This window comes from Patagioenas fasciata, chromosome 6 (genome assembly GCF_037038585.1).
Source record: "Patagioenas fasciata isolate bPatFas1 chromosome 6, bPatFas1.hap1, whole genome shotgun sequence".
NCBI lineage: Eukaryota > Metazoa > Chordata > Aves > Columbiformes > Columbidae > Patagioenas > Patagioenas fasciata.
In genome coordinates, this window is record NC_092525.1 from 38760471 (window position 1) to 38774149 (window position 13679).

The 13679-nt window shown below is 40.6% G+C and overlaps 1 long non-coding RNA gene across 1 annotated transcript in view; it reads left to right on the top strand.

Moving 5' to 3' along the window:
- Positions 1 to 13679, top strand: part of LOC136104044 (uncharacterized) — a 79633-nt gene that overhangs the window by 429 nt on the left and 65525 nt on the right. Inside the window, exon 3 of the long non-coding RNA XR_010651702.2 lies at positions 5205 to 5283. This is a non-coding gene — a long non-coding RNA (uncharacterized lncRNA). The remainder of the gene's footprint in view (positions 1 to 5204; positions 5284 to 13679) is intronic.

Genomic DNA, 13679 nt, shown 5'->3' on the forward strand with positions numbered 1-13679 from the left:
GTTTGGAGCTTTTGTTATGTGTTTGCATGCTAGAAAGCGCAAAAGGTTTCTAATTCACGGCTGGGCCCTGAGTGCTACTGCAAAATAAAACACGGAGCTGGGGGAACCTGAGGGTCCTTCCCTGTTCAGAACAACGGCAAAGTCACCTGAAAGGGCTGTGGGGCATTGGAACAGCTGCCCAGGGCAGTGGTGGAGTCACCATCCCTGGAGGGATTTCAAAGGCATTTAAACGAGGTTCTTAGTGACATGGGTTAGTGCTGGAGTTTAGTTATGGTTGAACTCAGTGATCCTGAGGGTCTCTTCCAATTGTAATGATTCTATGACTCTAAGGCAGCAATATACTTCCCCACACTCCTTCCCCTTGTTCTGTCTCCTGATTTGGAGGCCACTTTGGTCAGAAACCAGGAAACCTATAGATTATGTTATTAACAGATGCATCCTCAGTGTCTCAGCTGTCAAATGCGTGTGATGTGCACGATAACATTTATCCATTTCTCTGACACTCTTCTAGAATCTTGGTGGAGAAGCGTATTTCAAAACACTGGAGTTGGACGGTTCTGAGGTTTCAAGCAGAAAGGACTTCAAAATACTGAAAATAATGGTCTCAGCAGAAGCAAGCAGAGGCGTTAAGCCATAGGTGTATTCCTCGCCTGTACATATCCCCTCATCTGTGGAAATTATATGTATGATAGCACTGGGCCCTCTCTTCAGCTTCTCTTCTTGCCAAACAGAACCCTCTCAACTTCTTGCCTCTCTCTGACATATTTATATTCCTTTTGGTTTATTAAGTCACCAGCCACACCTCAGTACCTGCCTTCCCTCTCTGCTTTCTTTTTGAATGAAGCTTCTTATTAAGGCTATGCTAATCAGAGGCACTTGTGGTAAAGCTGGGAGGGAGGGGGAAGTGAAGACAAGCGATAGAAACTATGATCAAATAAAATAGTGCTGGAGATGTTCCTTCATTAAGTAGATCTCAGGATTATGCAAGCTGCTGTTCCAGTATTCTTTGGAAAGGAGATGCCTTTGTGAATCACCATTAATTTTAATAATCAGCCACTGCAAGTGACGTCAAAGAGCATGCAGAGCATCCTCCCAACAGCACAGGGTGAGCGGATGGGTTTTCCCAGCTCTTTTCACTTAGGTCGCTGTGGCAGGGGAACACGTTTGGTATTTTGTGAACTGTGGCTAGCTGGGAGCTCAGGCAGCACCTGCTTTGGGCAAGTTGCATTCTGAGCACCCAAATTCATCTCCCACTGAAAACAATTGTTTGTTTGTTTGTTTGTTTTTTCTCTGCTTCTCGCTTTGTAATCAATATGAAATTAGTTTGCACCCTCAGACACATGGTGTGGACTGTGGAGTTGTCATATGCAGGGACAGGAGTTGGACTCAATGATCCTTGTGGGTCTCTTCCAATTCAGGACATTCTATGATTCAAACACCATTGTTCCAGCTGAGATGTGACTGTATTTCTTATGATGATGGAGAAGACTTCTACAGCATGCAAATAACTTTATTCCAATATGCTAGATACTTTGCAATCCTTCTCAGTGAGACCTCTGCCAAATCTTAGTGGATTTTTAAAGAAGAATACTTAATTGAAAGATGAGAGTGTGATCGAGTTGATAGCGAACGACTGAGTTACTGGGAGCTGAGCCAGAATCACTAGTTAGCACACATGCAACCATCAGAGCAGAGGTGATGTTCGTTAGGGTCTTTGATCTCATGGTTTGACAACTATCCTTCCATGTAACAGTGTTCCTAAGATGTAGAGAACACTCCTTTAACAAAACCACTTCTCTAACAACACTGTATTCAAAAATTTAAAAAAAAAAAAAATTGTAAAAGTTATGCTTTTAGAGGCTCTGGATGTTCTGCACATCTGTTGTTTCCCACCAGGGAAGACAGAGTCTTCCTCATTGATGAATGGAAAACCCTCTTGCTTTTCTTCAAAATGGCGTGTTACTCCTAAATCATGTGGGTTTGTAGGTGTCCCTGACTGTGCTGTGGCTGTTCTGCTGGTCCCTGTCTTATTATAAGTGCCTTAAAAAATACCTAATCTAAAGATCCAGTGTCCAAAGGAAAGGCTGCTTTTGTTATCTCTGGATATTACAAGGGCCTAATGTTAGAATATTAAACTCTACTTCCACCAAAGCTTAGTCATGAAGACCACCTGACAAGGGAAAATATACTATTTGGTGAGAGCAAAATATGTGCCTTGGATTGCTGCATTAAAAATTGAGGAATTGTAGAAAAAACAAAAGTTAGCCCTAGAAGAATAAGACGTGTTTGCCCATAAGCCACTCTACGATATAGCTTTAAACCTAACATCACATAGCATTTCTCTTTGGACACAGATTAGTACAGCTCAGCAAAGTGCAGCACCTGAGCGAGGTACACGAACAGCCAAGGATCTGCTCCGTGGTTTTCTTTTAAAAGGAAAATAGTTTTTATGAACAAAGACGACATTTTGTGAGACCAAATACGATTTAGATTCTCCATAATTATCACATATACCAGTCTATTCATTCCACAACTTTTCCTTGCTGTGTTTGGGAAGGATTTTTGGTAGTTTGTTATAGTTGCAGAAATCCTGGTGTAGAACGTTTTGTTGGTGCCTTGGCTCTCAGAGTCCTCAGCGGTGACATTTTATTGGTGTTTGGGGTGTAGAGGCTGCGTTGGAATTAATGATCTGTGTTGGATTGTTTCCTGTAAATTCTGGCGCGTCGTTTGCCGTCTGGCTGGCTGGTAGCAGCTGTTCCGAGGAGGGCAGTTCCTCTCCTTTGCTCGCCCTGTTCTTAGGCAAAGCAACGATTGTCTTGGATGAACTCTATACTTAGGAGCAGAGATTGTAGGCAATTTAGACGCAGTACATAAGAGTATTAAAAGGCCTAATTTCAATAGCTGTGGCCTTGCATTTTAAAGGCAGGCTCTCTATCAAGTCTCTGTTCATTTTTCCTAAGTGATGTAAACAACTTTCCTCCTTGGTTTCAGGAGACACCATTCTTCCACCACGGTGACCTTCCCTGGTTTCAAATCGCTTTGTGTTGGACAGAAAACCAGAGACTGTCTTCCACACCAACGTTATAAATCCTGTCTTGTCTCAGTTCCATTAAGCAAACAGAAGTGTGTTTAATTAATACCAATGGATTAAGTCCATAGGAAACATGCGGTGGCTTCTGACAGAGCTGCTAGTTAATGTCTTGAAAAAACCCTCTTCTACCTGTCCTGCCATCTCAACAATGCAGCTTTTAGGATGAACCATCATGAGAGCTCCCAGCTGCAAATGTACCTTGCATAGAGAAAATAGCCACAGTTTTTGAAAAATTATAGCTCTTTGAAGACAATTCTTACAGTGCAACTATCAGCAGACCCATTCTGTGCATGGAAGTACTACCTTTATCTGTGTTTACGCGATATTTTTCCTTGGCCTGGGACAGTTGTGCCAGTATTTAACTCAGATATAACACCAATTTGAAAGTATGGATGCATGTATGTAAACCGTTCACAAAGCAGTACCTGTTCTGTCTTCATTCCCCAAGCAAACAAATCAAAAACTGATATTCAGATCTGGTTCCCCAGCAAATGTGGTGGGACATTTTACGGAGACTTTGCTTCAAGGCTGGTCCTTTGGACTGTGGTTGCTCAAATGCTTCCAAAAGACTGGGTCAGGAATTGGCCTTCAAAAAAGTCTCTAGTTTATGGCTTTCCTGTAGAACTTGAAATTTCATTATTGCTTCTTTAACCCAGTTAAAATTAAATGAACTCTCCCATGCTTTCCAGTTGTATTAATTTATGGTTGCTGGGCAGTGATATTTACAAATATATTCTACTATAAAAACGCTGACTTATTCCCATACACCTGTATGTCTTTATTGCTTCTATAAGAACATTGTTTCTTTGGCTGAAACACCCTGTTCAGAGTGTTACAATAAAAGGCTGTAAACCAGTTTGCTCTTAAATCGTTTGCCTTTGTGACCCTTACGCTTTCTGCCAGCTCCTGGCTGTGCATGGAGCTCTGAGCTTTGGACTGTTTGTCCTTGGTGATGCATTCACAAAATATGTTTGTTGGCTCTGCTGCAGTCTGGTAGCTCCAATTTGCTTTTCCTTCTTTATTTTTTTCTCGCCTGCTGAACCTACACCATAACTTTCACTCGTGGTCCTAAGGAAAAGTCAGAATGTAAAGAAAAAGAATTTAGAACTTTTCCATTATGAGAATCATACCAGTAGGTCCAAAGCTCCTGTTATAGTGGTTGCTTTTCAAGTAAAGTTCTTCTTCTCAGCTTTTGCAGAAGAACCCAGTGTCCTTCAGTTTTGTTTTATTTTAGTTTGGTTTCATTTGTTTTTTTAATTAATGCTAACATCTAAAGCTAAAGGGAAAGAAATTGGTTTAAGAGTTGGACTATGTATTTGTAATCTCTGCACAAGCAGAAGAGTAGCATTATTTCTAAAACTGCTTTAACTCTACTTTGATGTTTTAGCCACAATAATGTCATGACTAACTTCATGTCAAAAAAAAAAAAGAAGAAAAATGTAGGAAAACCTTTATGTGCTGTGAAAGTAAAGCTTTTCCCATTGTGTACCCATGCCAGCAGGAAGGCAGAAGGTTAATGAGAAAACCTCCTTTAAGACTGTTTTTCAGATGTACACAGGGACAAGCCAAAGACGAGCTACATTGTTTCTTGATGTAGAGCAATTAATTAATCTTAAAAACTCATAATTTATTCCAAAGAACACAGCAATTTATTGTAACTGGGTCCTCACTTTGTATTACACTGCAGCTTGACAGTGTCTGAAAAAATAACTCTTACCCATAGATCCTCATTGATTTTGATTTCATCAGTATTATGAGTTCATTCAACATGGTTTGGTGTGGTTTTTTAGTTTTCGCTTGTTTAACATCTGGAACCAATTATCTTTTATTGGTATGACTGGTTTCCAAAAACACTGGTGAGTGCTACAACTGGCCTGCCACAGATTATGGAGAATTTCGGTAGGGTTGGGGGAAATGTCTCTTGGAACCATCAGCAGGGTTTGTGTTGAAATGATTTATTTCACATGAGTCATGATGCTTTGCATTTCTTTAACACTTTCTGTTTGAAGACCTCAGAACTATATGTAAATGAATTCAGCAGCGTAGAAATGCATAGGAGGAGATAACTATTTTATATTTATGCTTTGCTCTTTGTTGTTGCTTCTTTTCGCAGGTGAGTGGACTGCACGAAGAGGACTGTCTGATTTGCCTGAGATCACAAAAGTACAAGAACCAACAACACTGACAGAAAAGTAAATTTCCCCACTCTTGAACCTAGAGAGAATACCACCAGCTTATTTCTATAAATATATATATACAAATATGTGCATTACATAGTGCCATGCTTATGTGTTGCATATTAACATACCAGGATACTCAGGAAAGGAATTTAAACAATGAAGTTAGTTTTTATTAAGATGGAATACACTATTTTGCCCCTCACATTAAGGACTCAGTTATTTTATTATCATGACTAAGATGAGGAGTTTGTTACATGCTGATATACAAATGGTTATGGTGCCAAGATAATTACCAATGTGTCATAGCCATGTGTGTTTTGTTCCAGCTTCAAAGCTCTTTGGCCATCCCTACCCATGAACATCAAGTTCCTGCTCCTATTATAATTAAAAACATATTTACCTTTGAACTCTGGGGGAACAAGAAATGACCCCTTGAGTAACTGTGTGAAATAATGGACTTTAGTAACATTTACTTCACTCATCCAATCTGTGTGTTGACTCGAACCAAATTACTCGAGTAATCACAGTACAGTTTACTTACAGTTTTATATTTTTAATTATCATGCAAGTGTCTAACACTAGGAATGATCTGTATTTAGGAGAAAGAGGGAAAGGTATGAGTGGTTTTCTACACGCACTGTTAAGATAATACACACAGACCAAAAAAAACCAGGCAGCTGCTCTGAAATCTATAGTGCATTTCAAGTTTTGTGAGTTCTAGTGGTAACTAGAGCGAAGAAAGCAGGTGAGCATTTTATATCAGTCCAAAGAAACATTTTCACTTTGTATTGCTGAAACCTGAGGTTCTGAAAAGAAATGGAGAATATTATCTTGCTTTTCCCCAAAAGAAGTTAACTGATAATCTGTCTTCATCTCTTAATTTTTGCCTCTTGTTCATTTCTCTTGCTTTCTCTTGCTCATTTATTGTCTGTCTTTTGAATGTCCTTTTGTCAGTAATTTCCATTGTCTGCTTTTATGTCACTTGGCAAAAACCAAGGCGATAAATTACAGACTCTTCACAAGAGCGAACAATCACCAGTGGCTTTGCTTGTGATACTTTTATGGGATGCCTTATCTTTTCCCTTCACTTATAAATGAATGAGATTTGACGTGTTTGATAGGAAAGGGGAAGTGGCATAACTGTTTATAGAGTCACAGCCACAGTGTCGAGAAGGAAAACACGTTTCAAATCTGTGAGTGAAAGCTGGATCCCATTTGGTTTTGTAGTCGTTCCCTTTTTATGAGTGAATCAGGATTGTGCCCTGTCATTATTTGGGATTCTACTATAGTCAGAGCTTTCCCCACTGGAATATCTGATCCCATCGCTGAGATTAATGGCTGTAGTCTTGCAACAACTCAGAGAGATTTATACACCTCATTTCGCAGTTTCTTAAACTGAGGCTTTAAAAGGTGAAGCCATTGGTTTGAGTTACAAAGGAAGAAGGTAGGAATATTTTGAGTTCAATTTTGATCACCCTAGTCCTATGTCAACACTTTCACACTAAAGCTATTGTTCTGTTGTGATGCAAAGAATAATATATGACTCATGCAGGTATGCTTCTTTCTCTCTTCTATATAACCATTTAGAAGAGAACCACCGTATAAATATTAATAAACCAGTGTGAAATATCTGGAAACATGCATTATCATTTGGCTGAGATTCAAAACTCAAGATTTATTAAGTCATCAGAGAAGGCTGATGGCCAAAATAACAGGCTAGCTATAGATATTTCTGTAGTATCTCCCTATGCTTCCTAGTCCCCTCTTTGGAAAATGAAATGTCAGGCCTGGGAAACTCTACTTTTGGTGAAAGAATGGGTAGTGGTGTGATCATAGTGAAAAGTGTGGTGGAGGGATTACACTCTCAAACTTTCCAGATCTTCTGAATTTCAGAATAAAAACCAAACAAACACCAAAAACCAGAATGTAGGAGATACGATTTGACAGTTTGGAACATGTTTCCTTTCAGCTGTATTGCTTACCTGATTTTGGTTTACCCTTTTCCACCTTCAGACTCGTTCCATCTTCACCCACAAACTCTCTTGATTCATTTGACTTTGCCAGTCCTGCCTCCTCCTCACCTTAGGAATTACTGAGCTCCTTATTATCCACAACCAGGATTTTCAGTTTCTATTCACATTCCCTGACACAGCTCTAGCTCCCCTGCCTGAAAATCACCTCTCACACCTCTCCCTTCTTGCTGCTGTACAGACTCTCCTGCACAACAGAGGAGATCATGTAGATTATTGCACAGCCCGTTGGATAACTTGCAATGATGTTTTATTTTTCAGGAGTGAATCCAAAACCTACAGTAACTTTAGGAGGTTTGGTAGGCAAGCACTGCAGCACAAACCTCTGTTAGACATGGAGTTACAGGCTTCTGCAAATTAGGGTTAAAGAAAGGAGTCAAGGGGATGTATTCTACGATCATGTGTAATTCCATTCATAATGAAGAAAGGAGAGGATTTTTTTGTGAAGATCTGTTTCTAACAAAATAGGAATGTGGCAAACATGTTTCCCTTCATTACGTGTTACTACTGTTGCTGTAGTTCTGCAAATCTAGCTGAAGAAACAAAGGTTTAGGAAGAGCAAGCCCTGTGGGCTCACCATTGCTTTTTTATCACTCCACATCACACTGATGCAATTATTTGCTGGGACATGTTGTAACACAGGAGAATGAAATTACCGAAGCTAAGAAACAACTCTTTTTTTATTGTTTTTCAACCTGGATCATTCAACAGATTGAGTTTGCATGGGGATGGGAAGCTGGCTGGCAATTCTTACACCTACTTCTGCTACTGCAGCCGACATGCAATGGCTACGGTGTCAGGACACCAGTACTCTGGGTGCTGTATCCCTAGATAGGACTGGCTTGGTGTTTAGGAAGACCAGGAGAAGGCACAGGCAGTGCCATACCATGAAGTGGCTACTTGTAGTTCTTTTATTATCAGTAGGGCAAAATAAGTACAAAGCAATGAAGGCAGTGGGTGCGTGATGAATCGTTATTCACTAAATCCTCCAGTAACAGGGAGCGTATGTTGAAACAAATAAGAGGCAGATTTGAAAGTTTGATTGAAGAAAGTGAATTCTTTACACGGCGTGTGCTGAACTTCTGGAATTCGTATCCACTGAAGCGATACAGTAACGGTAAACGCAAGATAAAACATTGTCAGGGGTCTTGAGAAACAAACCACAGCCAGACACAAAAATAACATTTTCAAATACGTGCTGAAGAAAGAGATTACTCTCTCATGGTCCAACATTTTTTGCTATTGAATTTAATTTGTGCCCAAGAGAGACAACTGGCATTCCTGCTCTGGTTTCCTTAGTGCTTTGGAGGTGTGGAAATGAGGGGTTTGAGAGTTCTTACAGAGATCTCTGGTGACTGAAATCCAGAGGAAGGTAACTGCTATACAAATGCATTTGTACCATACGGGCATTTTTATCTCCCATGAAGATGCCTGTGGCTTGGCCGGGTGCCACTGGGAGTTTGATCATTTTTTAAATTGACCACCATACTCCTTATGTTGTTAACACTCTAATTTTGGCAGTGATTAACTTTGAACCTGCCTTGATCTCTGCTGTTCCCAGGTGATGCTCACCCTTTTCTCTGGACATGACAAAAAGTAAGATATTTGGAGCAACACAGAAACCCTGTTTAATGACAAAAGAGGAGACAGCTTGTATTATTTTTAAAACTTTGGGTCAGATTCCTTTCTGCCTCAGTACATTTGCTGCATATTGATTTTCCCGAAGTTACATAAGGCATAAAACCAGCCCTTTGTCACCAAAAGCAGCACAGCTGTTTCCAGGACCATGAGTCATGGGCATGACTTCTCCTTTTAACTTCCCACTGGCTTTTTAAAAATATACTTTAATATCAGTTTTGCTTTTCAACACCAAAGAGAAACAGCAATAATTACTCCCAAGAACTGCAGGTTTGGGCAAAACATTAAGTAGTCATATGCTGCGAAGGTTGTGTTGCAAAGTTGTTTTAAACTCTGATATTTACACAATATTGTAGAATATTGGAGAAGTAACGTATGGTTACATACATTTAAAATTCAGATTGGAGGTATTAAAATTGTTTATTTAAGCAATAGTGAAACACAGCTGCTGGGGCTGTTTTAGATAACCAGGCAGTCCAGACCTTCTCTGACTGATTCAGGCATCAGAGTGGTTAAAATGTTGTTTGCTGGAACACCTTGCAAAAGCAAATGAGTGTTGGTAGCAGCAGGAAAAAATGAGAAGTTTAGGCTACACTCCCACTTTTCTAGGAGTGTGTTCATAAATAGTTAAGTATCAAAACCTTTTAAAGTGGATATACGGAAAAAATAATAAACATGAGTACAGGGTGAGAATGAAATTCCCGTTGAATTATTTTGTCTAATCCCATCTGGATTAACAAAACAACCACTGGTGATTAAATCCAGCTTTTCCTTGTCCTCTTTCTCCAGTACTTCAAACAAAGGTACAACAACCTGGTCTTTGTGCCACACCAAAGTGAGAGCATTGGCTTTCGAACCCTGCTTTGTTTTGCTCCAGCTTTTGTGCCAGGGATCTGACCTGAGCTGCATGGACCTCCTCAGGGAACTCCATGTGCTCCTCTGAAGCAATGTCACCTCCATCCTCTTCTGGGTCTGGGATCGCATCGCACTTGGACAAGACTGTGGCCTCAGCCTTTGTTTGATGCCCAAAACTCCTCTGCTGGCACAAAGAAGCTGCAGTCCTCTTGGCCGTTCACTTAGTTTTTATAAAAAGAACAGGGAAAGACAGCACGGCAGAAGCTTGTTTGAAAAATTACCTCATTCCTTGTGGCTACACTTGAAAATATTCATCTCCCTGTTGTTTCATTCTGTGTGATTTGCCACAAAGATGCAGGTGGTGGTGGAGGAAAGAGAGAATACAGTGGTCTGAAGCCATTTATCAAAGCGTGTCCTCATGTGTAGTCCTCCTGAGATCCCCAGATAGAGCAATATGGCACATGTGTGTCACCCCATTTGTTATCACGGTATTATATTAGGAACAGATTGTTCCCAGAAAGATCTGTGGGGCATTGGAACAGGCCGCCCAGGGCAGTGGTGAAGTCACCACCCCTGGAGAGGTTTATAAGGAATTTAAACGAGGCTCTTAGGGACATGAGTTAGTACTAGAGTTAGGTTATAGCTGGACTGGATGATCCTGAGGGTCTCTCCTGACCAAAATGATTCTATGATTAATATCTCCTGGGTACCTACAGAACCCGGTCAGACCACAGCATCACGCACACAAAGAGAACAAGCTGTGGATAAACTATGCGGTTCCTCCCAAGTCACCTGGTGATCTGTGGCAGATCAGGCGAATTTTACAAGTTAGTTTTATGGGTCGCAGCCCAGCTTTTTTACTGCAAGGCTCATGAAGCGAGGAATTTAGAAAACCTCAGTCTAACTGGCTCTTACAGGTTTAAAAACACCACTGCTGTGCTTTGCCTGGCTTTGCAGGTGTTGTACCAGCACCCAGGCACTCAACTTGCCTCTCAAGTACAATACTGAGAATTAGGTAAAGTGTATAAAGCACTCTGAAGATGAAAGGCACACCGGTCCTCGCTATTATGTAGGAACCATGGATTAACAGCAGTTTAGACTGGATTTATTGAAGTGACATCATTTGCACGTCTAAAATTATATGATATCTACATATATTCATTTGATAAATATGTGAAAGCTGCATATTTGCACTCATCTGTAAGGCTTTTGGTCTGTTTTATGGGCTGAGAAGACAGCGTGCATCATCCTGATTGCTGTGCTCAAGATCAAATGTAAAAATCCAGCAATGGATTAATGAGTGAAATCTCCAAATGCTTTTACAGTTTCGTGCATCTCGCACACTCGCATAAATTCCAACAGACACGTGATTTTTAGTAAAAATAATGGCAGAGGCATGACAGTGCAAGAAAGGCTGGGACATTACTGGGTAGTTCTTGTATATATTATGAACCTCTCAGGTCTGCTTCAACGCTTTTCGCTTTTGTGTTTGATGTGTGGCGAGAAACCCGAAAAAACCCAAACCTGATGCAAGGTTTTTATGAAGAGAGAGTACAGTGAGCTTTTTTTAAAGTCAAAAAATCAGTGGACCAGGTTCATACCACCACCGCAGTTTAGGTAATTATTAATTCATTTAAGAGGACAGATACTAGGTTTTAAGTCAAATTGCACCCAGAAATACATGTAAGAACAAGACCATTTCTTTTAATCTCTGTATGTCCATGTATTTGCATACACATTCACCTATATGAGTTATACAGAGACATATAGGTGGGAGGTATGTCTGGGTTACCTCCTTTCCATTCCTTGGGTATAACCCTGCGAATAACCACATGCTCTGCCTTTTAAAAAGCAATGCTGCTGCTTAGCAACCATTCTCTGCCTGCATGAAAGCAGAAACCTTGCAAATCACAAACAAATCCATAGGTCCATGCAGAGGCCAAGTTAAATAAAGTGGTATCCTTGACCCAAACTCTGTCTGCTCCTCTTTTTTCCAAGGTAAAAACTTCCATGAAAAATAAGAGGGACTATAGGACATAGAGCTTTAAAGAAGGTGGTTAAAAATTCGATAAATAGGAAATAAATATGATGCACAAGAAGTTTTCAACCACTATGGAAAATAAAAAATACCTCCAAAGGAGATGAAAATTGCTTAATTCAGACTTTTAAAGCCAAAGTTTAAAGTGGATTTAAAATTTTCCTTCCCCCCATCATGACTAATAATTACTAATATGTGTTATTTCCTCCATAGAAAGTGAGATGGAGAGGACAAGGAGTTAATTTTTATATCTTTATTGGCAGTTCTTTTTGACATGTCATTAACACCTGAGGCTGACTCTCACAAAAGAGCCACATCCACCCAACTGCAGAGCTGGTGCTTCTGCTAAAAGTCCAATTTTCAGAGATTTTTATATTCCTGGAAATACAACTGGAGCCAAGACATCACATTTTTCAGAAGAAAATCTAATGAAAAGCAAATTAGGTGCCTAAATCTCCGGGCAACTAGAAGCTTAATGTGGTAAGGTACTTTTGGAAATCCCATTAGGCACCTCAATATCTTTGGAAAATCTGATCCTGTGAGGTTGAGCAAAATCCACTTGAAATCTATGGGAGTCACTCCACTGACTTCAGGAGGTTTTTGAGTTCAGCGACTGTGTTGTACCAGTTGTATTGTTATGTTGTACCGGTTTTGTATCTCTGAACAGCTCTCGTTTAACTAAACACCACGCAGCCGCTCGCTCATTCCCCCACAGTGGGATGGGGGAGAGAATCAGAAGAGGAAAAGTGATACAGCTCGTGGGCTGAGATAAAGACAGTTCAATAGGTAAAGCAAAAGCTGTGCACAAAAGCGAAGGAAACAAGGAATTTACTCACTGCTCCCCATGGCAAGTGGGTGTTCAGGAGAACAGGGGTCTGTCGTGTGTATTGGTGACTTGGGAAGACAAACACCATCACTCCAAACATCTTCCCTTCCTTCTTCCCCCAAAATATATACTTCCCCCCAAATATATGGTATGGAATGTCCCTTTGGCTAATTTGGGTCAGGTGTCCTGGCTGTGTCCTCTCCTAGCTCCTTACGCATCTTCAGCCTTCTGGCTGAAAAGTCCTTGACCTGGTATAAACATTGCTTGGCAACAATCAAACCAGCAGTGTGGTATCAACGTTTTCTCCTCTTAAATCCAAAACACAGCACTATGCAGCTACTAGGAGGAAAATAAGCATTATCCAAGCTGAAACGAGGACAAGAGCAAATAGTAATGGCACAGCCATGGTGCAGAAACGCAATGCCCACCCTCGAGTATGAGGGTTTTGCCACTTCCATTCCCTCCTGACTCTCATGTCATCCCCCAGATGCAGAAAATCCCTGGTGCAGACCTGCTCACCTGGGAAAATGTGCTGCCCAACACACGGTTTCTGCTTCCTTTGCTGTGTCTGCTTTGCAATGTAGAAGCTTTACAGCCCGCAGAAAATAAAGACAAGCTGCTTGGTATAAATGTTCCGCTCACATCTCACTTCCCAGGCTGGCTGGAGAGTAAATCCCCATGGACTGATCGCTGCATGCACCTCTATATGCATCTCTGTATTATTTAACCACAATACACCTAATTGTGGCCTAATATCTGTCTAGAGAATTCTCCCTAGATGATGAACGAGACTGGCAAGGCCCACTATTTTCTCTATCTCCTGACCTTTGGAGCAAAGAGACGGACCCCTGCACCTTTTCCAAGAAAAAAGGCTGCTGTTTAACCTGTCAAAAATATAGAGACCTGCTTATATTTAAAAAAAAAACACTTGAAGCTTTTCCTTTCTTTCAAGGCTTAAATACTTCCAAACACCTCGTTTTCAGGATTTAATGTTCAAGAGAAACAACTTTGGGTGCTAAAA